Source organism: Corvus kubaryi, unplaced genomic scaffold (genome assembly GCF_017639235.1).
Source record: "Corvus kubaryi isolate FWS band 111438036 unplaced genomic scaffold, C.kubaryi_AGA036_p1.0 133, whole genome shotgun sequence".
NCBI lineage: Eukaryota > Metazoa > Chordata > Aves > Passeriformes > Corvidae > Corvus > Corvus kubaryi.
In genome coordinates this window covers 30499749-30517314 of record NW_024580667.1, presented here as the reverse complement: position 1 = coordinate 30517314, position 17566 = coordinate 30499749, and the positions used below count along the sequence as shown (strand labels likewise).

The 17566-nt window shown below is 39.4% G+C and overlaps 1 long non-coding RNA gene across 6 annotated transcripts in view; it reads right to left on the bottom strand.

The window, feature by feature from the left end:
* LOC121670888 overlaps positions 1–4224 on the bottom strand; it is a 48836-nt gene extending 44612 nt beyond the window's left edge. For 3 of the 6 annotated variants that reach the window (XR_006018318.1, XR_006018313.1, XR_006018317.1), the window contains exons 1-3: positions 4008–4224; positions 2267–2331; positions 1332–1372 (exon numbers count right to left, since the gene is read on the bottom strand). This is a non-coding gene — a long non-coding RNA (uncharacterized LOC121670888). The remainder of the gene's footprint in view (positions 1–1331; positions 1373–2266; positions 2332–4007) is intronic. The other 3 variants (XR_006018315.1, XR_006018319.1, XR_006018320.1) reach the window with 1 other exon arrangement.
* Positions 4225–17566: the final 13342 nt, after the last annotated feature.

The following is a 17566-nucleotide window of genomic DNA, read 5'->3' as shown; positions in this document are numbered from 1 at the left end:
TTTTACAAACTATGTTTTTCATCACAATTCCTGAAAAACTAATAGTGCTTGTTACCCTACGTGGATATCACAAGTCTTATTTATTACATATTGGTATTTTACCCGATATTTTAGGAAAGTGGGGGATTTAGCAGTCAGTCTCAGTCACTAAATGTCAGAGAGGGCATGTAGAATTCAAATAACATTTGTATATTTGTTTTCACATAATTTCTTTTAAAATGTGCCCTCTGCCTTATACTGTAGGATAACAACATGTACAGTGGTCTTCCAAGACAACTGCTTGGATTCCAAGAAAATTGCTTAACTTCCTTGGTAATATGTAAGCACCAGGCTTTTCAGAAAGCAACTAGAGTGAGCCAGGCTGCAATCACCAGGCTGGAGACTATCTGGAAGCCATGTGGTGTTATAATCAATACTAGTTTGCAAGACTTTGTTCTTTCCACTGAAATGCTGTATCTACATGACTGATAGATGCAGGTGATTGATAAAAAAATAGATTTCTTGGGGTACCTTGCATTCTTTTTCCCTTTCAAAAAGACTGCTTTGAAGTAAGCGGCAGAGGGTTGTTTTGAGTGTTTGGGTATTTGGTAGTCAGGTGCAGGAACTGTCCTGCTCATTGCCCTTACGGTTGTGCTTTAAGCATCTCCACACTCACATTCAGTGAAACAGGCTGTAAATCGTTTGTAAAGGAGGAGAGACACAAGTTTGTGCTAATGAAGGGTATGGCAGAAACAGTGCAAGAAACTTTGTCATGTAGTTTTAGCATTAGGTTCAGTATTTTTTTTTATATCTTAATTACTTGCTGGGCTCAAGATCAACATTTCTTCAATGGTTTTAAGGATTAAATAAGCTGAGACCCATTACACACCACAGGCATCTTATATTTTGTTGGCATTCATAACTGTACAGTCCAAAATGTTGGCGTATTCTCCCTGCTGTTAATGCTAATATTCTGTCTTGCCATTTCTGGGTTTTTTAGTAGACTTTTGGGTCTTGTTACAAGTCCTGAGTATACTGAACCTCTCTCAACAATTCTCCCAAAAGTTTTCTACAAGTTTTCTGTATCTGCCACCAAAATACCCAAGTTGGGTCAACCCAGGAGAATCTGTGGGCTGACCTACCTGCCCACATCCTTCCAGCAGAGCGTTTTCTGTTTCTCTTTTTAAATTCAAGTGTTGATATACAGCATAAATATATATATCAAATATTGCAGATGGGTGATGTTTCAGAAATAATTTCCTGACCTTTTAATAAAAAATTTTAACATTTTACAAATGTAACGTCCTATATTAATTTCCCAGCTACTGTTAAGGCTCCTATTACATTATTACCTGAGAATATTCCAGTAGATTTTTACAGCATACCAGTTGCACTGGAGAAATAAAAAAGAATTATTCTAACACCATAAATTGGAAACTGGAGGAAGCATAACTCATATTATTCAGATAAATCACATTTTAGATAACAGACAGTCAGCCAAAAGATTGCATGAACAACTCTTTATATTACATTATTTTGTGGGTAAGAAATGTTGAGAAAGCATGAGAGAGCTCAGCCTATATAACTTTTTTTCCAACAGTTTTACAGGTATAAATGAAAATGTCAAGTGCTTCTAATAGGTTAGTTTATGGGAGTGTGATAAGTATTTATAGAGATTGGTCTGGATGCTTTTCCATTAGGAAGAGTACTGTAGAGTTTTTGGCTCATGCTTGAAAGAAGTTATAAACCAAAGTGGGTTCCTCATTCCTCAGCATTTGACATATTCTGATTGCAAAACATTTGGGGTTTTACACGATTTATTGTAAATAATCTCTCCTATAATGTTCACAGCACAATAATTCACAACCCTGAGGCAAGAGAGTTCTGCAGAAATGACATTATATGGAAGATAACTTTTCAGAATTTACCATTTGCACATCATGTTCAGAATCTATAACACATGTAAAGAGGTCAAATCCTCATTTTTCAAATTTTTTTCTATCATTTTGTTGTATTTTATTAAAAATAGTTACAGCCAGCCTAATAGCTTGACTGATATCTCAATATGTTACCATATTGCACAGAGGTATAAATTGGAAGTGGGGAAGTCAGATCCTTGGATATAAGATGCCTAGCACTGAGGGCTGTGTACTGAGAACAGGCTTCTTAAGTCTAACAGCAGATGAGACAAAAGGAAAGGCTAATAAAAAGAAAAATTATATGCCACTAAAATTATGTTGTTAAAATGACATATTCTCTTATGAAAGAAAAATTGGTTCATACTTACCAACCTTTAAGTCAAATCTGGAGTCAGCAATTAACTTGTTTTCACCTGTCTTTTTTCACTGTTCCCTTTGAAGGTGAAATTATGATAAATCATTGTTATTAATATTTCTAATGGCAAGAAGAACATTCTGCACGACTGAATTGGAGTTAGAATCTGAACAATTGGGTCCTGTTCCCAGGTTTACAACCAACTCAGGGTATAAAGCGGAATATACACACTTAATTAAAAGGCTTCTTGTTCTTTTCCCAACCTTTTCCACCCAAACTCCTATGTCTGGAATTTAAAAAAGCTGTTAGAGGAACTCAGATTCCTAAGTGCAAATCCATTATAACTAGTCAGTAAAAATTGTAATAAGATGCCCATTCCATTTAAGGGGAGGAGAAGGGTCTCTATGAGAGGCAACCCACTCTTAAAGGGTTGTAAATCTTAAAAGTAACCCTTTAAAGCCCTTGTAGCTCTAAGGCAGAGGAGCATCCAGAAGAGAAAAGAGTCAGACATGGGACAGATGCTGTGGTCCTTAGGAATGGCTAGGGCTGGGGCAAAGCACCCAAAAATGAATGGTCGCTTTGAAACCCTGTGATTTCTGCAGGCTTATGACAGAGATTTCAGTAAAACTCAGCTTTCTCCCATTTGCTCCATATTTTATAAGTTGCCATCCTGTGGGAGATGTTGCATGGGAAGTATCTCTAGTTTCACCCTAGTCTGTAGGGAAGGTCCAAACTTCCCAGGAGCAAATTGGGTATCCCAGTTTAAGGTTACAGATATGCTGACCCAACACTGCCTGAACAAGGAAGCCAAGGACACTGACCTAGCACACTCCCTTTAAGAAAGGCTGAATACATCTGTGTCACACAGTGTGGTCTGCCTGGATCAGTGCCTCTCCCAAGATGAAACATGGGACAACAAAGAAGAACAAAGCTGAACTTGGTGAAATAACAAATTCAGAGTGGTCTGGCTCAGCAATTTATACTCAGAAGCCCTAGGACCAGAACTCACAAGATCATTACAGCCAAAGACCAGTGTTATCGAGCAATAGCTGTTCACGCTAATCAACATCCTGATCAACATCAGCATACCAACATTGTTTAGTATGGCTGTAAAATGAGAAATCTTCAGCTTTCTTTCAAATGAACAGTCTTTACAGAGCCTCTTTTATTTGCTAGCTAATGAGACCAATTTCACCTCCTAGGATGATGCTTTGCCTGTTCAAGTATTTCCTCAAAAGCGGCTTCCCTTTATGTCCACCCAGGATTATATTCTCCCTGAGTTTTTACCTTTATATGTAGTTTAATTCATATCCTGACCTTGCAGTGAGTACTAATATATCTCTTTGCTCTCTAAGACAAGCATTTCTTTTACCTAGCATGAAGCACAGGGCTAACAGGTTAGGTCTCTCAGCAGACTAAGGCTCCTCGAGTCATTTTGATAATGTTTAGAAAGCTCAAGGATAGCAGTGAAATTAAACCTCAATGATGCTTTCTTTAAAACTGGGAAAGAGCTATCACCCAAAACTCAAGCACATGCACTTTTCTGTATAACACAGGAGGCAGAATTCTTGCACCCTCCCAGCAAGAACAAAATACATATGTGAGATCTAGAGCTTTAAGGGTTGCATTTAAATCCATATTTCATATCAATAAATAGACTACTTTACAGAAGCATTGAAATACCAGCTTAAATTCCCCTTACTACCACCAGGAACCTAATTCCCAATCGAGAAAAAAAAAGAAAAATTAAAAACCTTTCAAAGCAGGTCCTGCTTGTATCCTCTTCATGGGATCTGACTGGCTTGATGTTTTCATGATAGGTGTTCTGCAGAACCTGAACAGTTGTTCTCTTTAAATGAGCCACAAAATTATGAAAAAGAACTTCAAAAACTGAGCAAACTGTAAGCCCTTTTGTGCTGAACATGCAGACAACTAAAGATAGTGCTCTGCAAGATCTGAGTTGCCAGGGCTCTGTTCCTCCCAAGGGATTAAGCCTAATCCCTAATGATGGCGCTCAAGAGTGTCAACACTGATTATTCAAATTCTGATCATCTCAGCCTGTGAGACAGGGAAAGTTTGGGGAACTGCTGAAGAAAGGGAAACACTGAGGAAGAGTGCTAGGAGATGTTCAGGAGAGCAACACAGAGAATAAATAGTGCTCCCCAAATCTACATTGTGAGCACACGCTAAATCCCAACACAGGTGCCTAAATAATTGTGGTGTCTCATTATTTGGCTCCTGGAAGAAGGTGTTGCTATGTTTCATCTTTGTATGTAATTTTCCAGTAACAGCAGTGGGAAATTCTCTTTGGATTAAAGAGGGCCAAAGTCCTGAATACAGATCCCTGCCCACAGGCCATAATTAGAAATGGAAATTGGCCACCTTCAAGTGATGGCCTGACCTCCCTGAGCTGTAGCGAGTGACCGGACATCGTTGTACCAGCTGCTGAACAGCTCACTTATAGGGAGCTAGGTGTAGGTACTGAAGGTTAAAGCAAAGATCCAAAACCTGAAAAAATAACACCATTAAAAATAATGGAGGTTTTGGGTGACACTTTTCAAAGCATGCAGCAGGAGATGAACAGATGGAGCCTGTGTGTATTTCCAGTGTTGTGTTTTGAACTTTTAGCTTAGAAGGCCTAGGGGTAAAATTAACACTTAATACATATGAAGTTTTCAAATATTTATTGCTTTGAAAGAAATTGCTCCTAAATAAAAGGAAGAGTTGACACCAGTCAAAATAATCCCAGAGAAACATCTTTGTCCAATCCTCAGGAAACCTTGCCATTTTTGTTACCCTGCTCTCCCGCCTTTCCTTGTCATTGCTTATTTGTTTGCATACCTATGCTCATTTATTGTCAGCCTTTAATAATTCATCTCAAATTACCAAGTCTCCATCATTACAAAACATTCACCATCCCTCCTCAGATCAGCTGTGCAGGCTCAGATGAACAGCACAGTAACAAACACTGCATGTACTCTGCAATTTTTGTCTAAATTGCCTTGGCACTTCAGGTGAAATTCATCCTGCGTGGCTGTAGCATAAGGAGAGCAGGAAAACCTAAAGGTCAGACTTTTGAATCTTCCTTCTGAGCACCACCAAATGCCTATGTGCAAAGGAGATTGACTTTCATCTTCATCAGCCACTGCAGTGGCAGTTCTGAATCTTCTAAGCAGCCATCAACAATGATCCTTGAAGACAGCAGAAGATTAATGAGAGGTTCACCTCTCTGAATGTCAGGCACAGAGTTCATTGTCTCTGGACTCCTTTGTCAAATATAAACATGCAATATGCTCCCAATATTATTTAGAACAGAGTATTAGGGATCAGTAGGGTAAATCTGAATATCTTCAGCAGTATTACCAGCCAGGCAACATTAATCAGCCTAACAATGTTAGTTAGTGAAAACTGGGGTTTGAATTGAGGCATACTGCTGCACAGAAAAGTGACATATAAGCCAAATCTATCCGTGGCCTGGAGCAGCCAACCAGAATGGTGACTCAAAAGCACAACTGAGTCATGGGTCAGCCTGACAAGGCTGCCCTTGACCCTGTATGCACCAGCACTTGTAGGGCACAGGAGGGTCTGAGGTGTACAAGAGCTTTCCGCCGCTTCTCTCTCCTTACTACAGGCAGGGTAAGGGACAACCTACTGCTCCCCATTTGGCCAGGAGAAGCCAGCACAAGGTCTGACAGCTCAGATATTAACAAGGTCTGATGGAAGAGCAACATAGGTCTATCCCACACCAGCCTGAGATTCAGCTCAAATGTTAAAAGGACAGTGCAAGAGAGTAATCAAAACACAAATCATGCCTGTAAAAAATTACAGATTTAAATCTAAAATGTTGTAGCCATGTTGACTCTGTATTAACATTGTGATTCTGATGTCATTAAAAAGAATTATATTCAGCACCCCTCCTCAATGTTTAATTATCACAAGCATTGAAGCAAGGCATGTAACACCACATCCCATAGTACTTAACGGGAAAATAACATATTGTCACTGTACTTATGGCAGTCTACTTCAATTTCATAACATTTTTAAATCAGCAAGGAGGAGGAACATAAAAAGAACTGAATGATGCTGTCAGACTTAAATGGATGCTTGCTGTTACATTTATAAGAGTGGAATACCTGAACACAGGGTAGATTGCTTCTTTATAAATGTGTACAGCAATAATGCTGGAGAATGTGTCGTGGCAAGGATACTTAACTGGTCAGCTTTTTATTCCTTGATTAAAAAAAATAACAATCTTTTCACTACAATTTTCATAGTGTCAAAACCACATTCATGCTGTGTCTTTGTGGATCTATGTAAAACAGGCTTGACCCCTGAAGTCACTTTTTAATAATTAACTCTCGCTAAGTTCATTAAACACTAATTGAAGCTACAGAAGAAAAATTGTGAAGTATATGCAGACAGACAGAAACACAAAATGCGATTAAAGATACTGACTGTGGTATATACGTGCAATACAGTACATGTATTATATAGATTTCAAATTCACTTCCATAAAGGTTTTTAACTCTTTTTTACCACGGTAGATTCTACCATGTTCAGTGCTCCTAAAAGTTTTATTTATAAAGAGTTGCAAGCTAAACTTCATGGACATCCTAACCAATAATCTTTGGAAAGGTCTAGAGAAGTAGACTCCAAACTGTACAAGATGCAGCCCCTGAAACGTCTTTCAGTGCTTTGAAATGAAATAAAAAACAAATAAAGAGAATCAACAGTCTTGAGAGTCCACATTTTCAAATTGAATATAATTTACAGATTTCTATGAAAACATTAATTTAAATATATATTTGACAGTTTTCAGTATTCACAGACAAGTTACTGAAAGTTCACTCAAGAGTAAAAAATTAGAGGTTTATGTTAATCAATAAAAGGAGCATTTCACTACAACTGATTTCAAATAATATGAACTCAAATATTACAGCTCACTGTTTTGCAGCCTGTTACCCCTCAGAACCCAAAACATTTCATGTTTGCATTCAGACTGCAACAAAGGTATCACACTTGCTCTCCCTAGTTTCTGTGCCCATGGACTTCTCCCACCCACTGCCAAAACATGGAAACTGCTTCCCTGAGTGGCACAATGTTCAGACAGCATTTCCTCAGACAGACAGAAAAGGACTGGGAGTCTGAGTCTGGGTCTCAGGAGACCAATCCTGCCACAGCCTGCTGCACGACTTAGGGCAAATCAATCAACTCCCCTGCCGCAGCGTTAATGTTAGCAGTAACGAGTATTGCTGCTATGCTAGAATGTAAAGGCTCCAAATCTGAGCTTCCTGAGCCCAGGTGTTTCCTATCCAGTAAAATATTTGCAGAAGAGACGGGTTCAGAGCCTTGTTACTCAAGCTTGGCATGAGTCCAATGAATCCAATGAGGTTGAGGATCTAGCCAGTATTTGGTAGTTGGTGGCTTACAAAATGAGGCTCCAGTTTCATTAGGCTCCTCTAAAGACTAGTGTAACACAAACAATGTAGAACAAAAGAACGAAAAGCGCCTGTGATATTCTAAACTTTTTAAAAATTCACATCAATTGGAATGGACTTCAGCTCTGCTCTTTGATCCTGCTTCCACAAACTCATCTTTGTTACTTTTCAGCATTCTAATTCTAGGGATAGTATAGGAAAGAAAAAGGCAAGAATAAATTAATGGAGCTGAGAAAAAGCTAGAGAATGGTAAGGAGTTCCATCAGCTGTGATGGTCCCAGAGGTTTTGTAATCTGTGTCAAAAGAGCTCTACCTGAGAGTGCTTTGAGGTCCTTAATCTCGGAACCTATGCTTCTTGCACCTCAACAGGGGCTTTGCCAAAAACTTAAGTCGCTTGGATTATACCAACACAGATTTCTAGGTCACCCCCACACCCGTTTCCACGATAACAAATTATAGAGTCAAACTTTGCATTTTCCCCAGCAGTCAAAAGCACAAGTGCGGCAGTTCTGCTGGAGTAGGAGCGGAGTTCTCATGCAAGGAAGAGATGGGACGCTGTGATCACCCCACCACTCCTGGGAGTGCACTTGGAAATCCCGGGCAGATGAAAGTCTTGCATGCAGGGGAGTGACAAGTGCTTTTCTCCCAATCCGCCACAGCTAGAGACAACCTCAGGAAGGTCCAAATATCCAAGGAAATGTACACTCAAGGCTCCCCCCAAGTTTCTTACATTACATACTATTCTGCTGATGCCATGAAGATTTTTGCTTTTTCTTTTATACCCCTGTTATACCTTTTTACAGCTTCTGTATTCCTAGTGCTTTTTGCCTACATTCTTAGACTTGTTTGTTAAGCTAAGAGACTAAACATCTTAGAAGCTTCGTAGCTAGGGATCAGTGTGTCCCAGACCCCAAGGTCCTCTCCAGAACATATTCTGTAAACCAAGATAGAACCATCCAGGGGAAGGCTCCTTGGGGAGGGGGGCTCACTTGAACCTCTCATTGGGGAATCTTTGATAGATATGCTAATTAGAAAAGCCTATAATGTTATACCCAATGTTGGGGGGACACACACACACACGACACACGGAAGAAGAGAGACACAGAGACACAGGGAAAGACTCGGTGGGGTACATCTCGATGCATATGACCTGGACGTGTGCACCTAAGGATCCTTAAGAATAAATACCAAGGTAAAATCCCTTTTCCCCTTCTAACCGTGTATGCCTCTTGATTTTAAGACCAGGAAAAGGCATCACTGCAGTAATGGGAATGCAGAATTACTATTGGAAACATTGCGGTATTGAGAAAGTAATTTCTCATTTTCATAAGTAAATTGGGTCAGTAATTTTCCCATTAAAGGTAATGCATATCTTAAGAAATTGTAAAAACACCACTGATCTGAAATCCAAGAGAACAAAATTGTGTCCAAATCACAATATTTTTACTTTTGTCTAGTTTTACATTATTTCAGTTGGTAAAAAACTGAACTTTTCTTAGTTTAAAAAAATACCTACTTCTGGATTTAGATTTGGCATGCCACATTTAGTCAGTGAAACTGCTGCTAATAACAGCTAGTCTCTGATTATTTAAATAAAAGAGTTTCACTGTAGTTCATAATAACAGAACAATAAAAGAAAAAAAAAAGGTAAAAGTGAGATGCAGCAATTCCTTGGAGGTTATACATGCAAATTGCCCTGAATCTGAACAACACTTCAACAAGAAAAGCAATATTTTGGGACAACAGTTCTGCTTTTGTAATGAGCCTGTAAAATTCATTCTACTGAAATAGCTACAGGTATATTATACCCCATGAACTATTACAAAATTAAACTTCATAAGCAATATGCCAGTGCTTTGTGTGATGCATTTGCTAAAAGAATCATTCAATTTATCATGTTTTCCTGAAGCGTTATGAGACAAGATCTTTGAATAAAACTCATTTCATTAGGCTATCTTGTTACATGGGAAGATAAGATCTACACTTGACTAAAGACATCATTCCATCATGCCCATAATCACCCTACCTGGAGAAGTAAACATTCAGGACCTTAGAAAAATGGCATTGCACTGCCTCACTAATGGTACTGAAGGAATACATTAAAAAAAGGTCCAGATGGACATGGTGAAAAATTATCTGAAAGCAAATTCAAGTACACAAAAAACTCTTCTGCATGTACTGGGGACAAGTTGTTTAAGCCAGGCATTCACCCCAGCCTGGGTAAATAGCATACAGCAGTGCAAGATGGTTAAAAACCAGATCAAGGGGCACTTACTGCATGGTGCTTGCCTTGTTTTCCCATGCCAGTTTAAAAAGTATCAAATATTTCTGTCCTCACTAGGAGGATCCTGCTAGACTTCTTATAATGACACTTATATTTGCATAGCTTATTTCATTAAATACTCCTGAAGTAGACCTGAATTCTAGTCCAAGCTGTGGCACAAATTTCCTCTGTGGCTTCAGGTTTAATTTTTCAGTGCTTCAGTTTCTCAGCCTATTCAGAGCAAGCAGAACTGATAATATGTACCTGGAAGGTAGGTGCTGTGGTGATATTTTAGGTCATATGATGTATTTAGATATCTGGAAACAAACAATACAGAGGTCACAGGATTTGAAGTCTGATGTATTTTTTCATTTTTCCTTTGTTAAAGTGTTATGAAGCTCAACACTAAATATCTCCCTGCCTGCTGTTATGTGAATGAAAGGTAGCTCCAGTGAAGTCAACGCATTCAAAGCCAAGGCAGAAGCAGAGCTCTGGCTTAACAAATTATATTTCCTGTTTCATATGCAAAGGTCCTCTGTCGGCCTCATGTCAGCTCACATGGTGTACAATACAGAAAACCTCATTTCCAAAATTTCCCTAGGGAAAGTCAGCATGCCAAAGACCTTTAATGAGACATGGGACAAGACCTACATGCAAAGCCAAGGTGTTTCCATACAGAATATTTGGTGGTTGTCATGTGCCAGGACTCACACTGATGGCCACCCAATAGTTTGGTGAGAAATCTGGAAATCTCTTTTTATTTTCCTGGCTTACTCTTAAGCCAGATAAATTCCTCAGTCAATCTTGCTATGCAACTGCACAACTGTTCTGGACAGCCCTGAATGGAGAAGACAAAAACACATTATTGGGAAGGAAACTGGGAATGGTTTTGTATGTATATGGTGTTGTAACAACTTGTTTTGTTACAAGCTTAAACAGGATTCTAGGTGGATAGTTAAATATGTTCAGAAGGATTTCTTCCAGTGCTATTTCACATCTAAGTTGCAAGTCTCCACTTTTTTCAAAAGCACTTTTAATTACGTTGTTTTGGTGAGCCCTTGTTTATAAACACCACAAATGGGTCTGGTAAGGGAGAGAGTTTTCTATAAAAAAATTGCTTCCGCATAAAAACATTAAGAATATTTTAATTTCCTTCAAAATTCATTCCTCTTGCAGTGAAAACAGGTACATTTATTTTTGGATATTACTATTTTTGCCTTTCCACATTTATGTTTTTTTCATGTTCTTCCCCTCTTCCTCCTTTATGTTCTTTTTTCTCATTTTGACAGCAGGAGAGAGAGAATGGAAAAGAAAAAGTATCCTCCTTTTTTAGGGAAAGAAAAGTTGTGTGGGATACTACTTCTAATGTTGCTATTTTCCTGCTGAAAATAGCCAATTTTTACCCATTCTTATGTCTTGGTAAATAAATAATTTTACAAAAATCACTCTGATCAGCTATTCCTAACACTTAGTTGCAGAGCACTTTCATACCCCTTATAAGGTTATTACCCAGCAAATAAATGCATATAACTCACAGAAGCTGTGGAGGTAACCCCAGATGTATTTTTTTGTCTTCTACCTAATCCTCACACAATTTCTTGCTCCAGACTGAAGAGAACCTAGCAGCAAAGTTTCTCCCTTACAATCCATGTAAGAATAAGTTACAATTCTCCTAATGATATGTACACTTAATCCTCATCACTACTCATCCTGGTATTCATTAAATGGATTTTTGATTCAATAGTGTATATGTCAGCCAGTGTGAGAATCTGTCCTGGAAATTTTAAATTGACTCCAATTTCAAAATAGCCAGCAAGAAGAGAGCTGCTTTTTTTTTTTTTTTTTTTTTTTCTGAAGTCCTTGTTTGATGAGGTGCCTGAAGGAAATGCATTCCCTCTGTCCCAGCTAAGCCATAAGAATCCAGGCAGAAGCAAAGGATGAAAAAGCAAGTGAGCAAACCCCTTCAGAGAGCTGCATGCTTTGCTGATGGTAGAATTTGAACATAGCACAAAGAAAGGGCTCAGGGACAGAGAATTTCCATTTTTACAGGTGAGCATTGTATCAGGGAGCTATTAAAGGCCCTTAGTCTATACTGTGCATTGTTTGATGAAGAAATTATATTTTTACTGTAAGTGTACTTCAGTACTTTGCTGTGGGTTTCTGATAGGGATTTCACCAGGATCACCACTGTTACGTAAGGCACATAAATATTCAGCTGAAAGACAGAAGTATGATCTTTTATGGTAGGAACCAGAGAAAGGCAAAGATCTAAAAAGCCCAAGAAAAGCCTAGCTAACTCACAAAGCACTTGACTTGTTAGGATGGGAATATCACATCTCGGCAGATGACTCTGTCCTAAAACCCTTCTTCAGGTGCAACCACTGATGGCCACTTCTGAAACTCTGAGGACAAGGATAATATCTTAACATTCACTGATGCCTTATAGGCATCAGGCAGGTCAGGCGGACACGTTTTAAAGACTCGAGATCTTGTCTTATGAAAGGAAAGAAAACATAAACACACTGTCAGAAAGAGACTGAATATTAAATGGAAACAGAACATGAAGAAAAACAATGAGAAAGGTGGTGAGAAATATAACCTCATGAAAATGCTTTCCAGCCTTTTATAAATTACAATCCCCGAAACATTTTTCAGTGGTGCTGCACATCCTTGCATGATGAATTCAGCTTTATTAACAATGGGTTTGATTTTCTTAGTTACTCTCTGTGATTCTCTTAGAAGCAGTCCATTGACCCTCAGGGTCCACTGGTAACCACTGTGACAGTATAATTATGATTTACTAAGTACGAAGAGACAAATTTTCAAAGACCAGGGCTGGAATTTCACTTTGTAAATGGAAGTAATAATATTCAAAGTAACACAATTATATCCAAACATGGCATGCTTAGAAAATGTAGGGACACATAATTTCCTAATCATTTACCGTAAATGTCTTCATACAGGAACAAGATCCTCCTACAAAGAATTATCCTTTACTCTCATACTGAACTCTGCCTGTCTTGTACTTAGCATTATATATACTTTTAAGTTAAGAACCAGCCATATGATATGAGGCCATATCCTCAGCTGGAGTAAATCAGCTCTACTGAAGCACCAGCGTTGTGCTGATGTACACCAGCTGAAGTTCTGGCCAATTTTTCAAAATAACAAGTGCTTTGAAGTGACCAGAGCTACAGCTTCTTAACAACCTGATACAGCAGATGAATGTAAATCTCTCAAGTCATTGCAAGATCCTGAGCTCCCATATCTATTGAAAATAGAGTCATCACAAAAGTGATGTATTGCGTCTCATTTTTATTGTCCATGAGGAGGGTGCAGGTGAAAGGAAGAAAAGGGCAGCAAAGGTGTGGGGCTAGAGTCTGTTTCTGAAACTGCCAAGACAACAAAGCTGTAGGTGTCATCTGACCTCCAGTTCATGCTGTCTCACACAAGCCACCCGACCCAGGTGAAGGTCATGTCTCTATCACTTGGAACTTCAGAAGTCATTTACATTTATATGTAATTGGTTTTTGAGCGTGCATGTGTTCAGAGGAGCTTGGGATTTGGTAATAGGACATCAGAACCTGTCACCAAAAGGCCACTAGCTCACAACCAGAGCAGTTGTTGGAGCAGCCAAAAGGTGTTAATTTTCTGCTAGCTGCTCTGCAGCTTAGATGAAATGAGTTGATGATTTCAGCCTGGACATGTGTCCCTATAACAAAATAGCTCTGTTGCTGCAGCTGCCAGAAAGGACATTTCGTGGATATTGTCAACAGAAAGGTCAAGGACTGATGGTGTGAGTGTGCAGATGACCTCTTCCTCTCACCCCACACAGTTAGTTTTACAGGCGGACTAAGAGACATGCTGCTGGAATAGTGTGGGAAATGTCACCCAGCTGCTGTCCTTGCTAGTAGTCTTCTGGAGGTTAAAGCATGACATCAGACCTGTGGATGTTAAACCTCATGCCTTTCAGAATCATTTTAAAAGCCTGAATGAGGGGCTGTGATGACAGTAATAAATAAACATGCAGAGAGACCTATAACAGGCTTCGAAAAAAGCATTTGCAAAACGTGGCTCAGTACACCTCTCTTACTAAATTTTGCTGACAATGCCAGCAGGTGCCTGGTGGCAGAATTACTGATTTGTATTTTTTTTTCCCTAGCATCTATTTTACTGACTGTTTAGGGTTTTTTCCCTAGCTCCATGGGATTTATGCCCTTCACTAAGCACCTTCTTCCCATATAGAAAATAAATTATTTGGGTTTGTCTGCCTTGCAGCAGGATGAAGAAAAGGATGGAAGTCCAACACACCTATTCAGCTACCAAGAATCCCAGAGTAACAGAAAGCCATAATTAGGCTCCTTGACCTCAGCAACACAAATTAAAGCCTCCCTCTGTGCTGCAGCAACAGACTGAGCCAAAGTCATCTTGCACTGAGCAGCATCAGCAGAAGCCCTGCAAGGAATGCAACTTGTCACAGCTTTCACTACTCTCCTCTCCTTCCAAGACAGGGTAGGCTCAGCTGGGAGCAGGCTCACCTCTACCTGCTTATGGATGACAATGCACACACTATTCACAGAAGGCATAGGCATATCCCTAAATCAGGTAGGTGGGGTAGAAAGACAACCATCTAGCCATGACAGCACAGAGTTCAAAGCTGGGTAGCTCATGAAGTATATGCCCCATCACTTATTGTGATTGTTGTTAAAGCCAGCTCCAAATTACCTGTTCCTCTGGATCTGTAGTCACTGGTGCATAAACTGAGTAGCAAAAAAGCTGATGAGGATCTGTCTGTAAGAGCTTCAGTCACCTCTCTAGACTGAAGTGCACCTGTAGTTGCAGAGGTGAGGCTTTACACTATTGAGGTATTGAAAGGGGATCCAAGCCCTTCACTCCTCACACATCAAGAGAACTTGGACACAAGTCAGAGCTTCGTATCTGGTCTTGTTTCAAGTAAACAGTCACCTCTCAGAGTTTCCTGAAACCTCAAAAATATCCTTTCTGTGTCTACAACTGACCACCTAAGCTCTACCACACTTTGGGTCTCAGAGCAACTAAAAAAGATGAAAATATCTTTCTTGTTATTGCCTTGGGAAATTTCCAAATCTTCATTCTTCTATGGTGGTTTGTACACCTGCACAGATGATCAAACACTTCAGACGTATTGAAAACAGCAAAAGCTGAAACAGATGTATTGTGGCAAAGCAGGTGGGTTATTAACCAAACAGTTATTAACCAAATCTGGTGTCTGGAAGGAGCTGGCAAGCACCTCCCCTTCTAAAAACAAAAATTAAAATTATTCCCTGTTTCTGGTGACTAGCTGAGTCCAGACTCACACAAAATTAACCAAAAGATATTTAAGAGAGCAAAAGCAGTCACAACAGTAACCACTGGCATGAGCAGCTGGATCCCTTTCCTGTTGAAAGTCCCAACATCAAAAGTATCTACTTGTTCGCCAAGTTACTCACAGGCAGCTCAGGGGCAGATAGTTAAAGACCAGTTTATTTTCAAGGGGATTTCCTAATCATAGTTTTCTCTTGTTTCTGAAACTGGCATAATTTCTGCAGCTAATATAGTGTATTGTTAGGTCAACTGTCTATGGTCACTACATCATTATACACACTGCATAAATATTTGGAGGCTATAGTAAATTGCACCTTATATCATCTTGTTTCCTACTTGTTTACTTAACAGCTCTTCAAAAGGTGTCTGAGGAAGGTTTATTAGTGTACTTTATATTACAGTAATATGTACAGGCCATTATTACTCCCTATTCAAGCATGGAGGAAGAGAAAGCCCCAGGTCTTACATCTCACATGCAAGATGGTTAGAGGAGCACTGGGTTGGGAGATGAGGTAATGGCAGAGGCAAGGAAAAGTGCAAGGGCTCCTGACACTTACTTAGCATCCTCTCTCCTGAAGCTGACTCATGCCACTGAGTCTTCTTCATGCTGGAACCTCTTGTCCTGTCTGCCTCCTTATTAGTCTGTGGTTAGTGTAATGCCTAGAAAAGCCACAAGTGGGATGTGAACAGAAAGTTTTGAAAAAGAGAAACTCCCTTTCTCTTTTCTCTGCAGGTGTTCAAATATTTGCCATAGCATAGACAGGTGACTAGCCCACCCCACCAGCTTCTCTGGTTCCAACCCCAACAGAGTTGTGCCCACAAGCAGCAAAACAACACTGTATATTCCTCCAGCTCACAATCTCCATTTGCAAATGCTGTGTGTGGGCCTCACTTATCCTGAAATACTCTAACGCTGTTGTGCACAGGTGGGATTTCCTCATGTGTAGCCAGGACACAGCTTATGAGAACCTAATGCTGAAAGCAAATTGACAATTTAGAAATTGAAAACCATCTTTTTCCTCACCATGGGACAGAGGAAAGCTATTTGGTCTAGGTCCTTTTCAAGTAATAAATATATGTTGCATTTGTTCAAGTTGAGCTCATGCCAATAACACTATACCAAATATTTTGTCTAGCTGTGCTCACACAGTTAAAGGAAATTGTAAAGTTTTTGGCAATGTTTTGTAGAAGATAGGCACAGCATGATAGAGTGAAATGGCCATGTATCAGCTAAGCTACTCAAGCACAGTCAGCTAGAAACTGGCAAAGGTTTAATTCAGAAGTCATTAGTAATACTATCAGGAATTATCTTTGAATTAACATCAGGGTAGCAGTATCATGCCAATTCAGAAGGAAGCAATCAGCGTACCAGACTTTATATAAAAAAACCACTGTTTACAAGGTGAAGTTTTCCAGTTCCTTTGACATTAGTCAGCAAGACACCACAAGAATTTGTTATTCAGGGACTGTAAGAAGGAATAATTTAAAAACTAACAAAGATGAGAATCTAGAGGACACAATCTGAAATTAAGGAAATACTGAAGGAACTTGAAGTACTTAGGGAATAAACATAAGAAACTCAGCTAGGGCCTTAAAATGTGTAAAAGTTCTCCTGTGAAAAGAGGATGATCTCTTCCTCATACCTGTGTTTAAGCATTTGTAGATTGTGGGCAGAAATAATGGATGGAATGATTCGAGATATATCTAGGAGCCTCCTTCTAACAGGAGGGACCATGGAACACCAGAACAGATTGACAAGACCACAGTGTTAGCATCACTGCAACACAGATAAACACACACCAGAATGAGACAGACACCATGGTCCCTTCCTGTTCTATGGTCTCCTGGCATCCCACAGCAGGTAATTTATGCCACCAGTATTACTCAACTAATTCAGCAAACCTGTGGGTTTGGACACGACATACTGCTCCAAACACATTTCTGGAATAGCACTGCTATAACCCACTGTCTTGGTGGGCAGCCAGCCATCTGCTGGGGGTCTGTGAATAAAAAGAGAACTAAAACTCACCTCCAAAAGTCTCATTGTCTTACAGTGACATTGCGTTTAGGGGAAATAGTCTTCAAAGGAATCAGACAAGGTGGATAGTGAGCACAGAAATGGTACACAGTGGAAGCATTCATATTAGTATGGTGGAGATTTCAAAACATTTGAAAGACAGGCACTGAACCTTTAAGACCTAGCTACTTTTAATGCAGAAACAATGCAGAATCTGAATTGGCTAATTAAATAGTGATTCATAAAAATTGA